At 47.0% G+C, this 15,094-nt stretch overlaps 1 protein-coding gene across 9 annotated transcripts in view; it reads left to right on the forward strand.

Annotated features, from left to right (window-relative positions):
- The window catches only part of LOC142880780 (protein sidekick-2-like), a 194,852-nt gene that overhangs the window by 113,172 nt on the left and 66,586 nt on the right, over positions 1 to 15,094 (forward strand). The gene's annotated exons all lie outside the window — the stretch shown is intronic.

Genomic DNA, 15,094 nt, shown 5'->3' on the forward strand with positions numbered 1-15,094 from the left:
CTGCAGCAGCAGCCAGCAGGTGGAGCTGCAGCAGGAAACAGGAAGCTATAAACCTATTTTATGAGGATTCTCTGGCCTTTGGAATTTTTTTTAGACAGATTGAAAGTCCAGGACTTAAAAAATTACAAAAGAAAGATTTTGGATTTTTGTTTCAGGTTGGAGGCATCCAGTCAACAGGTGTTTTATCTTATTGTTTTATTTTTTATTTTATTTTTTTCTTTGTTTTTTTTTTTTTTTTAGAGGGGCTGTGCTTTTGAGGGGTTGCAGTACCTCAAATGGCCACTGGGGGAAAAATGATGACGGTAAGGTGTTTGAAACGTGCTTCAAGTCACAGGTTTCAAGTCAGGTCACTCAGTTGAGTCCGTGTCATAAAAGAGTGAAGAGTTCAGCAGCCCGGTGAATCCAGTTCAAACCGGTTCCCCTGCAGACAGGAGCAGATAAACAGAGAGTCGTCGCCGGAGATAAACACGCCTCCACAGGCCGCCGCTGCGCCGCCGTCTGGAACCACTCTGTCACACTCTCATCTGGGGAGTCGCACAACATTCAGCCAAGCACACCGCAACCCTCACGTATTGTACACACACAGACCTCATGTACACGCAGAGAGTCCTTCTGTCTGGAGAGTCACGTCTGAAAATAGGTACTGGTGGAAGGCTCAGGAGGAGCTCCGCCGTGGAGGAGGAGCCGGAGGTGGACAAGGTGGAGGAGGAAGAGGGGGAGGTGGAGGTGCAGAGTCTGGAGGTTCTCAATTGGCAATAAATTTGGTCACATTTGCGAGTGAAAACAGAACTCTTAAAAATTCACTTTCATATTTGTAGCTGATCTGCAAGGCCGCAGATCCAACTGTACAGTCTGTAACCCCCTCGGGGGGTAACCCCCGAAAATTCTTTAATATTGATCTAAAAATAATCATCAAATATCATTTTATAAGAGATGCTGGTTCAGTTTTCTCTCCTTTGGTTGGAGAAAAACATTCATTTCCCATTCAGACCTCTCAGCCTCCACTCACCCTCCTCGCTAAGTCTCTCCTCTGGATGAAACCTCGTCTTCTCTGGCTCTCCAACTCTTCGTAAAGTTGAGAGCAGCGGGGTGGTGCTGCTGCCAGCAGGGAGTGCCGACCCTACCGTTGGGAATCGGACCACTTTGACCTTATATGAATCTGAAATATCCAAAAATCTCCAAACAAACGTCAACCAGCCTAAACACATCGGACCCTCCTCGGTCTTAAAACTGTCGAACGCTCAGATTTCACTTTTCCTGAATCGTTTTGACCAGACTGGGTGAAGGAGCAGGATGCTCACTAGCAAAATGAATATTATGAATATTTAACATATATAAAACATTCAGAGAGATATCTGGGGCCTCCAGCAAAATCCTATTTTTATTATTCATTGTTTTGTCTTCTTTTTTTGTTTTTGTTTTTGTTTTAAATAAAATCACTTTTCTAAAAGCTAGTGGTCATTCTGTGACTCTGAGGTTCTTTAGGCAACAAAAGTGTCAGAGTTGGGGAGGGGTAAATACTTAATTGGGGTCATAAGGTGGGCACCATTCATCTTCAGTCTTTTGTGAGTTAGGTCCACGACACTTCCAAAGGGCTCAACAGTAATAGCTGGCGTCCCAGATGTGTGTTCCTTAGTTTTTTCCCAGTAGTGGTCATCTTGCAGCCCAGTTGGAGTCTTTCAGCCTGACCTATAACCAGTTGCTTCGATCCGCAGCTTCTGAAAGAGTGAGAGAGTGACTTCACTGCTTGTTGGAAGGCTGGCCCTTTTACCCCCATTCACTTGAGGAGCCCAGTTGTGGTTTTTGGCAACATAGACCCCGCTGCCAACTTCTACAGGGAGCACTTTGGTACACCGGTTACCACTTACGCTGTTCTGCTTGAGCTGCTAATTCAGCATACCTGAGATTTTTCCTCTTGTGTGCCTCTTCGGAAGCGGTTTCGCATGGTACTGTTAATTCCAGGATGTGTAGTGTTTTCTGAGTAGTTGAGCACATGATGAGATCTGGCCTGAGAGCAGTTGTTATTTTCTCTGTTGGGAAGACAAGTTTATGGTCAAGGTCGAGCAGCATCCCCCAAGTCGCGGGCCGGGTCAAGGAGGGTTGTGTTCGTTCTTGCCGGCTGTTTTCACTCACAAAGTGAGTGGTGCTTGGTGGTCCTGGCCTCGGAGAATGGAGGGCGGTGGTGGCAGTTATTCTTCCCTCCAGGATTTTGATCGCCAGTTGCCGCAATATTTAGTTGTGCCTGCAGGTGTAGCGGCCTTGGGACAGGCTGGTTTTGCATCGCTGCATGTGCCTCAATGTTGCTGCTGTTTGGCAGAGAGCGCACGTTGGATCTTCTCCTAACCACTGATGTAGGTTTTTTGGTGTTGGAAGAACATCATAGGTGGCTTTGATGATGTAGTTGAATCTGCTTCCTTCCATTTCCCAAAATTCCCAGTTTTCCAGCCGGTCCATTGTCCCTGTTTGGACTGGTAGACTGCCTGTGTGTCTCCGCTTGACGCCGCACCTGCTCAGCCACCAACTTGGTGGATGGAGCTTTTGCCACATTGCTCGATTTGCACCAGAAGGATGGATGCATGACTCATAAAATGATGAATGGATGGATGGTTGATAGATGGATGATGGATGGATGATTGGTAGATGGATAGATGAGGGTGGAATATTGAAAGCTAATTTTTGTCAACAAAGTCCAACTTGTTTCTTTTTTTGAGATATTTTTTGATTAGTGTTTCGTTCAATATACATATATATATATATACATATATATATATCCCCAAACTGGAGAACAGACAGCGTATATTTTCCCCAGAATAGTATTGTTTTTTTTAATTTGCTTCCGTTGCTTTCAACTTTCAAGCCTCTTAAAGGCAGCAATACTGAATTGTGAGCCATCTGGCAGCCAGTCAACGTCCATAAAGTCTATCAACTCAGACGGATGATTAGTGTGGAATCATTCTTCTCCGCTGGTCGGCCGCTGTCTCGCCTTCTGGTTGCTCCTTTTTTCATTGGACTAAATCCTACAAAGGCCCCCATCTGCATCAGTCCACAGGGAGACAGGAAGTGGGTGGGGCATCCTGTCTTCTCTCTGTAGATGATGTGAGCGCCTCACAGTGGCCGCCCACTGACCAACGGTCTTGACTGGAACCGCAGACCTTCACCTCGACCCTCCAACAACACCAGGCCGTCTGCAAATCCTCATTCTCATAACAAGCCGGCAACATAATATCCCTTTGTGATGCCGTTTGCAGGATTATTGTTGGGCGGGATTAGGATTAGGGCCGGCCCCCCCTGCACGACATCTGCTTCCCTCTGAAGGCTGATGCAGATTACAGTGGAAAGCACATGCTCTGTTACAAACAGATGTAATCTCATCAGCTGATTAGAATCTGTTTTGTTTCAGCAGCCGCTCAAAAATTGAAAAAGAATTGAAAAAAGAACAAAGAGGGCAGAGAGGTGGGCGGAGTTACGAGGCGCCGTGTTGCTGATGCTGCAGCTGCAAGTCGGAGGTCAGACGGGAGCTTTGAGTTAAAGGCTGCAGCTTCAATCATAATCTGTATCTTTTTGGAAAAGTTGTTTTTTTTTTTTTTTGACCCAACCAGTTTATGAAATATGAAAAATATATTAAAAAAAACAAATGTATCCATACATAAATATTTTTTTTAATCGATATCCAATTTGAATTATTTCAGTGCAGAATTAATTCCCCAAACTCAATCATCGAAAATTACTTTTTTGTTTTGTTTTTATAAATATATACTTTTTGGACTCATTCTTATCTACGTCTCGCCTTTTGCAGCCTATTTGACTTTTTTTCCACAGAAGTTTGTGTCGCCAATTAAAAAACTTTTTGCAAACTCCCCATATTTTTTATTCTGACCTTTTTTGACGTCGTATTCTACAAGATAAGCTTTTATTTCCGCAGCTGATATAAAGTGACCGCTGCTTTTTAGCCTGACAGAGGGCGTACATCCAGCGGATCAGCCTGGTTTTTAACCAGGGCTTTAATGTGGAAAGCGTTACCTGTGGTGATGACCTGCTGCACGCCGCGGTGCACGCACTCTCTCTCTCTCTCTCTCTCTCCCCCTCTCTCTTTCTCTCTCTCTCTCTCATTCAAATTGTGCCGGTCGTCCTCGATAACAATCACATATTTACCGCGAGCCAACAAAATGCAACGCGGCGTCGCCTCGAGCGCGCGTAAACACACACGCAGAGCACGCACGCAGGACGGAGCGCGTACTTACTCCCCGCCGTCCGCCGCTAATTAGCTGCTAATTATCCAGGCAAGTGTAAACAATCTCAGCAGATGGCGAGAAAAAAAAGCACTAACGACCTTGAGCTGCGTGAGAGACCGCGGGCCTCGCTCGTTATCGTGTGCTGCGTTACGGTTTGCGTCTCTCTCTCTCTTACACACACACACACACACAGACAAACATACACAAACACACACAGCATAGAGGCCACTTAACCAGTTGTCGTTGCTGTAAAAGTCCATTAAACACATTTTCAACCGGTTTCCTTTTTTCATTTTCACAAGTGGCCGTTTGAAGATAAATATTTCGACACTTTTATCAATCCTCGGCTCCTGAAAGAACACAGTTAAAAAAAAAAAATGTTCCTTGCTCATATTCAACACAAAGTTGTGCGTAGTTTATTTTGGGTGTTTTATGTGTGTTTTCTGCTTATTTGACTCGCAGATTTGTTGTGACCCAAGTGTCTAAACCTGCGGCAAATATTGAAAGCAGCTCTTATAAACACTTGCTGCAAACTGCTGTGTGTGTGTGTGTGTGTGTGTGTGTGTGTGTGTGTTTTACGTAACACTTTCAATGTTGCGGTGCACCTGAGAGAGATTTCAGGACATCCGAGTCTGAGTCTGCAGAACTGCAGAACCGTACCGACGATGGCTCGCAAATACACTTCTGATCAGTTAACATCGGGATTTATGGCCTGTTTCTTTTTGTTTTCCCTTTTTCCTTTTAGTGCCAAAGGGTTTCTCAACAGTCTCCTCCACTTGGAATTAGCCTTATAAACTGATTTACGACCTCTCGGTCTGTGAAGACATAATAATAATTCCCACGTTTGGCCTTTAACATGTGTGATCTTTGCGATCTGTTGAGATTTTTATTTGAAAGAATGGATAAATACCCGCTGCAGCTCCCCGTCGGGACTTTCATACTGTTGTTTTTTTGTTTGTTTTTTTTTTACTTTTTACACATCTGATGTGATCTGATTTTTTGTGTATTCAAAAATAAAACAGTACAATGACCGTAGAACCAGGAAATCCAGGCATAGCTCAGTTCAAAGTCCACAGACTGAAGGGTCCTCAAGAGATGGAGTCAGAGGATGGAGGAATGGCAGGACGGAAACGGGGGAGGGAGGCAGCTATTATGAGATCCACCCACACCACCACCACCACCCACCACCTTTGTTCTTCTTCTCAGGCCACTTTTGCTTGGATGTTTTTTCCCTTTTTTTACTGATGCAGAACATAAGAAGAAGAAGGACACCTCAATGATTAGAGCAAGGTTGCCGGACGAACAGACGGCCGGACGGACAGACATGCTGATCTCAGTGATTTTTAATTGGAAGCTGAAAGCCGACCTGCAGGGTGATGAAGCTGACTGACATTCATCGGAGATCTCCTCCAGAGAAGCAGCAGCGATTCCTTAAAACATCTGCAGCTGCTCTAGAATTCACCTCGGGGGAACAATTTGAGGCACTTGAACTGATCCTTGCAGCCTTTAAACATGACAAAAGAACCGAGAAACACTTTGCTTTAGTGTTTAGTCTTCAGTTCTCAGCTGCAGCTGCACCTTCAGATGAGACAACGTCTCAGACTCAGTGTTTCCTCAAGTGGCCGCTTTTATTCCACTCTTTTTCACCAACACAAGTTCAGTCTCCGCAGCTGCTGCAGCACTTTTGATATCAGTGTAGAGACACTTAAGTCTGTTACAAAAACATTTTTTGAAAATACTTTTTTGTATTTTTTCACTCGATGGAAAATAATCCTAATTCATTGCACCAACTCGGCGGTCTTGAGGACAGAAGGAGAGTTTGTAGCTGTGGGGAAAGAGTGTGACAGTGATGAGAGCCGAGCAACATCCGTGTTTGACAGGCCTCCTGAAGAAGTGGCGTGTGGGTGTGTGTGTTCACAGAGGATTTTGGTTGTAGCTTGGGAATACCCAGTGTGTGTGTGTGTGTGTGTGTGTGTGTGTGCGCGCGCGCGCATGCCTGAATGTCATCGTCTTTGTATTCGTCCTTGAGCTGCAACCGTGGATTTTTTTCCTTGTAAATGCTATCTGTCAGGAAGTCTGTGACAGTGCCACGAGCGGCCAACAGGAAGTCAGTCACAGCCTCACAAACTACCAACAGGAAGTCAGTCACAGCCTCAAGAACAACTGACCGGAAGTCAGTCAGAGCCCTCTAGAACTGCCGACAGGAAGTCAGTCACAGCCTAATGAACAGCGTTCAAGAACACAGTTACAGCCTCACAAACAGCCAATAGGAAGTCAGTCACAGTCTCAATAACATCTGGCAGAGTGAGTCACAGCATCACGAACTGCCAACAGGAAGTCAGTCACAGCCTTACAAACAGCCGACAGGAAGAAAGTCACAGCCTCAAGAACAACTGACAGGCAGTCAGTCACTGCCTTACAAACTGCCTACATGAATCTGATGAATGTTTCCCCAGAAGAAGGCGTGAAATAACTGCGGCCAATGAGGGGGCGTGGCCTGGCGTCCCACTTGGCGTGGCCTTGTTAACTGACTTTAGAAAGAGAGCAAGAGAGAGGGAGCGCTATGGGAGTGAAGTGAATGGTCGAGTGAGGCTGCGGCGGCGCAGCGAGGAGAAACAGATGGAGGGAGGTCAGAAGGTCAGGAGGTCACTCCTCCAGGAAGATGGAGAGCGGCGTGAGGAAGGGTAAAGGACAGGTGAAGCCCGTCGTTGCCGTCGCCGCCGCCTGCACGCCGGGACGGCGCCCTGATGCTGATGGATGGGCGTGGCCTCGGCCCTCCGCTCGATGCCACCAAACCATTAGGGGGCATTTGCAGGACAAGCGCCGCTGCTCATCCATCAGCAGGAGGATGAGGTCACCGCCGGGTCTCCGCCTCCTTCCTGCTGCTGCTGCTGCTGCCACGGCTGCAGCTTCTGATGCTGCTGCTGGTGCTGCTGGGTGGTGGTGCTGCTACTGCTGATGTTGTTGCTGATGTTAATGTTGTTGTTTTTTTCCGTGGCTCTGCGACCTCAGTTTGATCGTTGCTGCGTCTCTGAAACATGAACTGACGCTGCCGTGGGGGTTGACCTGCAGGGGGCAGTGTGAAGGAGACGACCTGATTTTATTTTCTGTGATTGTTTTTTTTTTTTTCTTCTCCCCCCTGTGTCACGACTGTGTGTAAAACCCTTCAAAGTACAAAAGGGGATTTTGGTCTTATGGTTTCCGAAGCTTAAGACAGATTAACAGCCTGATAAATCATATTTAACGTGTTTGGGAGTTTTTGTTGTTTGTTTTTTTTTTTTAGTTTGGTTGGTTTTCTCATCGCTTTCACCACATGAGCTGCATTTTAAGTAACAGTGCTGAAATTAATCCCCATTTAATCACAGGCCGTGCCTACCTGTTGATTTTTGCACTTTATAATTTATTTATTTATTTTTTAATTCCAGCTGTTCTAAAACTCGTCTTTGCTTTTAAAGTTATAAAACTCTGCTGGTGCAGCTGCAGGCTCGAACAAACCATACATCAATCCGACACACATAGATAGATAGACAGACAGACAGACAGAAAAGACAGGCAGACAGACAGATAGATGAAAGTGGCATTGGGTGACAGCTGGTGGCGAGCGCTGTAGTGGCTCAGAGGACTTGTGGAGTGTCTCTTCTCCACAGATTCTCATCACACGATGGCCTGCGCGGTCACAGAAGTGGGAAACAAACCTGCCAATCAAGGCCAGCAGGAGGAGCCGGTGATTTCACTGTCGCTCTGCTGTCCTATGAGGAGGGACTTCTTCACCGCCTCCTCTCGCCTCCTGTTGTTTGACCTCTTGGCCACGATTTTTTTCTGTTGAGGATGTTTCGGACCCAGTTGGGGCTCTGTCCACTCCTGTATACTGCCCCCTCCTGGTGGGCAGTATTGCCTGATTTGTCATTAAAATACGTATTAACAGTCCAGGTTTGTTGCCCCAACAATTCCACGGCTCCAGTTTAATTATTGGTGAAGATAAATTTACAACTCACACACACACACATACACACACACACACACACACACACACACACTCCAGTGAAGAGTCAGCCAACTCATGTTGGAGTGCTGAATTAGTGGCCTTTGGGAGGCTTTGTGATGGTGAAACAGGCGTGTGATTGGTCCTAAAACTCCTTTGGTCTTTTTTTTTTAACAGGTGAACTGGATGAAATGAAATGATTCGGTTCACTACCGCCACCTTTAAAGTTTTAAACCCACTAGAAGCCGCTCGCAGGTTTAATTTCAGTCCTGTGGTGCCAAGAGTGAAACGCGTTATATATATATATATATATATGAATATATATATATATTATAGCGACAAAATTCTATTATTAATAATTATTATTGTTATTTGTAATTTTCATTATTTAGAATGATATACATTTTGTTTTCGGAAGAGCATCTGTGAATGAAGATGCACATCATCAGTTTCTCCTCGCCGGCTTTTCTGTCTTCTTAAACAACAACAACCAGATTAATAATAATCTGATTTCCACCAGCGAGTCATTGCGCCCCTCCCCGCTGCCCCCGGTGGCCGATTACAGCTTTGCAAGCCAGTAATTGAAAATTAAGCGGTGCGGCGATGTGTTTGCTGCTCACTGCTGTAACTAAATCTGCCAGATAACCTGGAGCTGCTGGAACCTGCTGGGAAAATTTTGCTTTGAGTGCCGATGATGTAAATATTCCCCTGTGGTCCACTAATCCCTTCCCCGTTCAAACCGGCTCTCCTGCTTTTCTTTTAACTTAACATCACTTTTCTCACCAGTTAAGTGCGAGGATGACTCATGTGAACCGTCTTCATTTGAAGCTCACCTGAACAGGTGTAGCGGTGCTTGTAGGGAACAGTGACCCCTGCAGGCTCATGGAAGACACTGGTAGCCCAGTAGCCGCTAGTGCAAAGACAAGAAACCCACGCCAAGGAGGCGGGACCAAAGAGAAATGTCCAAAGCTAATTGGCTGCGGTGAAAGTGACCTTATCCATTCTCACGCCCCCTTCATTAGGTGGCAGCGAGCACTGGGAGGGGATGTGAGGAGAGAGGGAGGGAGGCCTGTGTGCGTGTGTGTGTGTGTGTGTGTGTGTGTTTCTCCTTGTTTACATGTGCATGCCTTTGTCGCAGAGTTGAGCAGCAGAGATGGATGAGGCGGCTGACATGTGTGTGTGTGTGTGTGTGTGGTGTGTGTGTGTGTGTGTGTGTGTGTGTGTGTGCGTACCTGCTGTTTGCTTTAGAGCACGCGTGGCTGTGCACAGACAAACAGACTGATGGCTGCACGCAACATTCCCCCAGCCGCCGCCGGCCAGCGTGTGTGTGAGAAAGAAAAAAAAATAAAAATAAAAAAAAAAAACTGTCAGAAACGTCAAGATTTACACACGGACTCGGTTGAGTCACCAGCGCCGCCTCCACCTTAAATGACCCTTTTTTTTCTCTTGGTGCAATAAAAATGCACAGCACATCGTCTCAGAGGAACATGAAGTCCAGAAGATGTGGTTTATTGTGCATCACTGCCATGTGATGAACAGGGAGAGGAGAAGAAGAGGAAGACAAGGAGGAGAGGTTGGGAGCTTCTGGCGTAGGTGATAACAGCGCCTCCTTCAGGCCAGTGGAGCCTCCATCCAGGCATCCAGGCGGCCAGTTTTGCCCTCAGCTGGCAGACGGAGAGCGAGGAGCCCATTCTACAGCATTAAAAGCCTTTTAACAAGGCCGCCGAGGCAAATTGTTTCCCCGCTGCACTTCCAACGAGCTGAATGGCGGTAATGGACTCACACTGACCCGCCATAATCACCGACAACAAGTGAATTCAGGGCCGTCGTCGGCGCAATATCTCTTTTTAAAGGACCCACCGTCGAAGCCTACGGAGTCTTTTCATGATCCCGCCTGAGCTGAGATGTGCAGTGAAGTGTTGCTCAGGACGCTGCAGGAGCAGCAAGTGAGTCAGTGAGTCAGTGAGTCGGAGAGCAAGACTCACGTCTTTTTCAAACCCAGTGTTTTTTGAAAGCAACCACCAAGTGCTGTGAATCCTTTGAACCAATCATTTCATTGTGCTTGTTCAAACGATTCAGTTCGTCCAAAGGAACTGCTGATCCTGTCACTGATTCAGCCATTGATTCAGTCACTGTTTAAGAATCAAGAATCAAGATTTTTTTCTTTATAAATTTGGCACATTACAGTGCAGCGGAGGCAAAATGAGCCTCGATACAACACACTCTCAGCCCCCCCGCTTGTTTTAAATATTCCTCTCTGGCTGTTGGAGGTGCTGCTGCTCTTTGAGAATTGGATTCTTTTTAATTGTCCTGAATGTCGTCTTTTCTTCCTCCTCACGTCGTCCTGAACTCTGATTTAGCTGCGGGCCAATGAGAGGTGCTGTTGGGTTGGTGGGCGGGACACTCGTGTGTTTGTGTGACTGACGTGCGGCTCTGTTTTCCTTCTGACCTAGGCCCTGTGCTCAGGTCAGAGGTCATTGGTGCGTTAGCTTCATGAGGCTAAAATTATTTAGCAGCACATCTCGAAGCTCTGGATCTCCTCACTGTGAGATGAATACAACCATCCTGGACCCTCCACACTCGCACTGGGCCTCCTGACTCATAAATTGATTTGCTCTCATAAACGTAAGAGCGTGAGAGAAAATAATTTGCTTGGTGCGCTGTGCGACCCGCCTCGCTCTCCAGCACTAAAGCGATTATTTGTTTTTTTCTTTGGCTGCATCTTGAGTAAAATGAAAGCATCTAAGCACCTCAACACACACACACACACACACACACACACACACACACACAACTGTGCAAGCACGTGCAGAAGCTGTGTGGGCACCAAAAGGTTAATCATGATAAAGCTATGGGAAAGTCACGTGCAAAGCAAATAAAAAAAACATATTTCCTTCCAGTTTATGTTCGGAGAAGCAGCGTCATTCGTCGCTTTTGACCGTGCGGCTGTTTGATGCCTTCGGCCTGGCCCGCCGTTACCGGACCGCCATAGGGAAGGTTGATGAAGGCTGAGAGCTGGGAGCTAGCCTGTCGTGGCTAAAGGTTAGCTCACAGATTTACGAACCGGCTGTTTAGAAGAGGGTAGGAGATGTTTTTTAATGTCGGAGCGGCTGATTGATTGCAGCCAGACGCCACTGGATTGGACGAGAGCCAAGAGACCAAGACCATAACGAGGGCGGTGGCAAATATCAAACCTGTGAGGAGCAAATGCAGAATCTACGCTTTCATTTTTATCATGTTAGAAGAGAAAGAAGTTGCACCTGTTTGCGGTATCAGAGCCTGCATCACCTGACCATCACTGACCATCACTGACCATCTCTAACCATCACTGACCATCTCTAGCTATCACTGACCATCCCTGACTGTTACTGACATCACTGACCATCTCTAACATCACTGACCATCACTGACCATCCCTGACTGTTACTGACATCACTGACCATCACTGACCATCACTGACCATCTATAGCTATCACTGACCATCCCTGACTGTTACTGACATCACTGACCATCACTGACCATCTCTAACTATCACTGACCATCCCTGACTGTTACTGACATCACTGACCATCACTGACCGTCACTGACCATCATTGACCATCTCTAACCATCACTGACCATCACTGACCATCACGAACCATCACTGACTGTTACTGACCTCACTGACCATCTCTAACCATCAATAAACCATCACCGACCATCACTGACGATCATCGACCATGACAAAACTCACAACAAACACACAAAATATGGAGCCAAGTAGAAAACAGTGCAAAAAAAATATGTCTTGACTAAATATCGTTTATGCGTGTGTGTGTGTGTGTGTGTGTGTGTGTGTGTGCGTGCGCAGAATAGTGAAGAGATGACTGGTGTCGAGATTCCAGTGAAAATCAGCAGCTGGCCTCAGTTTGAGGGTCTCTGAGGGACGAGTAAACGATCACTCAGCACAGCACAGCACACACAACACCACAACACACACACACACACACACACACACACACACACACACACACACACACACACACACACACATTTACACACACACACATACCAATATGTCTGCCAAAACTCTCAGAGCCGTCGTAAATTTACCAGCACATTTTGGAGATTGCCCGTTTACTATTGTGAGTAGACACAAACACACACACACACACACACACACACTCGGCCTTGCAGGAGGAGCAGACCACGACCAGTTTGCTAAATAAAGGCCGACAGTGGAACAGATTCTCTCGCCCAGCGGGACCATTAGCTGCTCAGTTAGAGCTCCATCCTCATCAGCATCACAGACACACACCATCTAGACACCTGCTGGCAGACTGACACACACACACACACACACACACACACACTCACACACACTCACTTATAAGCAACTCGGCCAAGTCAATCTGGGTCTGTAAGTATTTTTCATCATGTGAATTTAAAGAGGATGATGGTACACGTGTGCGTGTGTGTGCGTGTGTGTGTGTGTGTGTGTGTGTGTGTGTCGGGGCTGGGGCCTCCAGGCTGCAGCTGAAATATGCATGTGGTGTCCTGCAGCAGTGGGTCCCAGCGGAGCGAGCTGGGAGGAAGGTCGCCTCTCAGCCGCTGCAGCGGGAGCCCAAGGCGGCGGCAGTGGCGGTGAGCGATGCAATGCAATGCATGCATCGACCAGCCAACCGACTCCACCGAGGACGGAAGTCCAGCGTGTGCTTTGCATTAGGGCGCGTGAAGAAGTTTGTCAAGTGCAAAACTTTCCGGCAGACGTGGATCCCTGTGGGGTTCAGGGATGGAATCCTGGAATTCTGCACGTCATGGCACCTGGACAATGATTCTAATTCAGACAGTGATCTAGTGTTTGACTAACTAATGGATCAAAGATAATAAATACATATTATTCAGGACTGAGCCCCGGCGTTGTTGTTGTTGTTGTTGTTGTTATTATCAATCAGCTGTCCTCGAAATTGATTTCTATATGATGTTCTTGTGATGAGTATGTATATATACATATATATATATATATATATACACCCATCATTTGAGTTCTTGGTCACCGATGAACTGGGTCTGAACTTTGTGTTTCGTAATGATTATATTTCCTTCCTATTTATGTCTGGGAAAAAGACAGAATGAATCAGGTGAGGGGAAAAAATCGAAAGAGCTTTTTTTTTTTTACAGTTTTGGTTTGGTTTTCTTTTGGTCAGATGCACATTGGACTTTGTTGAGAAAAGTCGAGAAGACACCGCTTATCAAAGAATCAATCAATCGATTGGCGAGGTGCTCAACTATCAATTCAGCACATTAGTCGATAACTGATCAATGCAATGTCCTGCTGCTGCTGCTGCTGCTGTTGCTGCTCCTACTACCGAGTTTGAAGTGAGAGTTTGGCTCATTATCCCACTGACCCCACAACCCTACACACTGATCCCGCCCCCACCCCAATGACTCCGCCCCCAACCCACCGAATCCGCCCCCAACACACCCACTGCATTGCTTCCCCAGCCACCCGCTGCAGCGTGCAGTCCCTTTCCCAGAGTGCACTGCTGCTGATGCCGCAGCCTGATAGCGGCGCTGAGCTCTGCTGGACTTGCTAATGAGACGGTTGGACTGCAGCAGATAGTCATCAGCGCTCGCCGCGGCAGGACGCTGCTGGTGTGAGGCCACTGGAGGCGGTGGCGGTGGGATGACACAGCACGAATGTCTCTCTGCCCCCCCACCACCACCACCACCACCATCACCACCCCTCCCTCCACCAACCCCATCGCTCCCTCCCCTTTATCTGCGATCTCAGATTAAAAAAAAGGGGCAAAGCGCTCCTCACTGGGGAACAATTAGCCTCGGCCGTCTCCACTCACTCATTTCTTCCTCGGCTGCAGAACTAAAACGACAGCTTTATCTTTTATCTCCTGCGTCGTGTGTGTCAAGCCCTCGGAAACCTCGCCGCTCTGCTTGTTCTGTCGCCGTATAGACACTTAACCCCCACACTTCCCTTTGTGAGCCGTCGACTTCCCTTTGCCAGGAGGCTTTTTGAAGAGCTGGTGTCTTTTTTCTTTTCCTTTTTTTTCCCCTTTTTTTTAGCTTTGTCGTCTCGGAGCCTTTATGTCTTTTAGTTTGACAGGTGCAAGAGAACATAAAGGAAGAGCAGGTTACAAAAGAGTAAGAGGAGAAGAGAGAAAGAAAAGAGGGTGGGACAGTGTCAAACCTGAACGGTGGTTTGTCATGTGATCGTGTGATCATGTGACCAAGGCTGTCGGGCGGGGTCAGACAGGTGAAGGTCCAGGCTCGACTCACCTGGTGTGAAGCCGCAGCAGGTTCGCATCCCGACTGCTGTTTTCCTAAGTAGTGATTTATTTATTTGTCATCCTGGATTTTCTTGGTAAGAAGCAGCAAAATGATGCAAAACACACAATTAGCAACAGGAGGCTAACTGGCTAGCTGACACGTGCTGATGGATCAGCAGAAATGATTCATTACACCACGTCACAAACCTCCCAACCAGGAAGTGATTCTCCCTCCTGGTGGATCAAAGCGTTGATGATGTCATCGCCTCACTGAAGTCTCGCCGACAGACCTGACCCGACACCGGCGGGACGGTGAAGGTTCCTCCTCCCACTGCGAGTCATACATCATCCTGACACTTTTAATTATTGGTCAATTTGCTCATTATATTATCCAACCGTCCCATTGACGGCTTCTATATTTACAATGATCTTCCAGTGTAGCGCCACATTGTCGTGCCATTCATCAAGTGTGTGTGTGTGCGTGTGAGAGAGAGAGAGAGAGAAATGGAGCCGTAGGTGGAGATGAAGCACGCCGAGCACACACTCACACAGAAACCAGCAACCTGTGCTCTCCCAGCCCCAGCATCACACCTGTGTTTGTGTGTTTGTGTGTTTGT

The sequence above is a fragment of the Nelusetta ayraudi genome, unplaced genomic scaffold (genome assembly GCF_046127955.1).
Source record: "Nelusetta ayraudi isolate G7.1 ecotype Tasmania unplaced genomic scaffold, CSIRO-AGI_Nayr_v1 ptg000172l, whole genome shotgun sequence".
Classification (NCBI taxonomy): Eukaryota; Metazoa; Chordata; class Actinopteri; order Tetraodontiformes; family Monacanthidae; genus Nelusetta; species Nelusetta ayraudi.